This window comes from Orussus abietinus, unplaced genomic scaffold, assembly GCF_000612105.2.
Source record: "Orussus abietinus isolate OABI.00-Male unplaced genomic scaffold, Oabi_2.0 scaffold448, whole genome shotgun sequence".
NCBI lineage: Eukaryota > Metazoa > Arthropoda > Insecta > Hymenoptera > Orussidae > Orussus > Orussus abietinus.
In genome coordinates, this window is record NW_019394603.1 from 1382 (window position 1) to 3558 (window position 2177).

Sequence of the window (2177 nt, forward strand, 5' to 3'; positions counted from 1 at the left end):
AATCAATTCAGAAGGAATCGAGTGACATTAGTTTTCTAGGTTGAGACCTGGACGACGTTGATGGGGCCGACCACGCGACACGAGGATGGAAACCCAGCAATGGGTTCCGTTTATATCGCTCGATCGAACTTATCGACCGTGTGATTACGCACCGTACCAATAATTCGGGGAGATAACTGACGCGTATAAAGGCAAAGTACACCGAGAACATCAATTTAAACTCCCTTTTTCCAGGCTCACGTACATCTACACGGCTTCGATGAACCGATCCACCGATACGAGGCCAAAGACTCGGCAACAAGTTTTTAATAGCGCCGATTCAAGGTGGCCGATCGTGCGTTTACAAGTTGGAAATTCCATGTGAGGTGAAACCCGATGGGTGTGGAAATAGAAATCAATCCGGAGAAAATCGAATGAAATTACTTTCCCAGGTTGACAGGTGGATGACGTCAATGGCTCAGGAATAAAAGCTTAGCAAGAGGCTTCTCTAAATCGATGGATTCATTTGGATCTGTTAGCAGTCTTATCACCCCTGGTAAGAAGAAAAGGAAAGTAAATAAATAGACATTAAAAGCTAGATAAGATAATGGAATTAATTAATCCATTCCTCCGCCACTAAGCCGAAAACTCGACGATTCTTTAAATCACTCAACGTATCCCAATATAGTATTGCATGTGAAAAAAATAATTTAATCGAGAAAATTCAATTGAAAAAAAAAGAAAAAAAAATAGAAAAACCTTTTAAAAGGACAATTCAATTTAGAACAATTTAACGTAAACTACATTTTAAGTCGATAGCGGTTGCTTTCGATGATTTAATGCAATTGTTTTCGTCAAACTCACGCCCCGTAGACATAACTAAAGTCCGACGATAAAAATAAATATTAGTCGATATTAGTCACTCGTCAATTGTAAATTGCCAATCTTGAGTGGCAACGAATCGTGTTAGCCGTAGGCCCCTGGGCACCTTGTTCTAAAGAATAATTTAACGGCGCCGTAAACCTCCAGTCATAAAATTGATTAAAGTGTCTTAATAAAGTAGCCTCTCGTAAATCACCCCGGGCCTAAAGTAAAGGAAAAAAGAAAAGAAAAAAAAAGGAAAATATCAATAACGAGCGGTGGTTTCTCTTTCACAAATCCGCGATCGCAAAAAAACTAATATCGACACGACACCCGGCACTTTGTTAATAAAGTCGTCACCCCGACCTTTACGTAAACGTTATTAAAACAATTGGAATGTGCAATCGAGACGTTCTAGGCGGCCTCGAATTGTTCAGGGGAATGGCATGCACTTTGACTCTGTATAAGAGATATGGATCATGAAATGGCACCAATGACCATTCAATTGCACAATATTAGTATCGCGAAACGCACGAGGCTAAATTCTTGCCCAATACTTGAGGGAGTTGAAAGAACGCAGAAAACGTCTTTACCACCTCGACGTCATCCGGTTGACATTTTTCCCTCTCCGATCATTAGAAAGCATTCCATCGAGCCTTCGACAAGAATTACCATACAATTTCAACTCAAATGACTAAAAATCAATATACAATCGAATCAAATTCCATGCTATTAAGAATATCTATCCAAACTAAAATATGCATATAGTCAAAGTTTCTTTCAAGGAACGATACTTCGAAATGTCGTACACAATTGTGTTCAGGATTTTGATACACAAGTATATAAATTTAAGAGGGCACGTCTACCGAATTTCACAATCTGTTATGCACTAATTTTCAATCACGTGCCCATACACAATTATACGCATTTTGAAAAAAGCACATCATAGTACATTTATTAATATTTCTACTTCTCTCTTTTCTCATCTTACCATCTCGCTTAAACTTTCGATCACTTTTGTTCAGATTCTCATATTGAAATGCAGCTGTCAAAATGTAGCAAACATTTGCCCAGTTTTTATTTCGAGTTACACTATTCTGATGTTCATATGTCATTATATTCAAAAGGGTTAAAATATATCGGAACATCTTTAACAGCGTTCATGTACAGATCAATTTATTTGATCATTTGTGTCAAGCAATACGGGCACCTAACCTCTTCAGAGTATCGTATATCTCAAGAACTTGCAACAATGTTTCTCTGACACTGCAGCCGTACCATTACCCCTGGCTGCACCCAAAGTAGAATGCATTTAAGAGATCGTAACTTACCTCGTT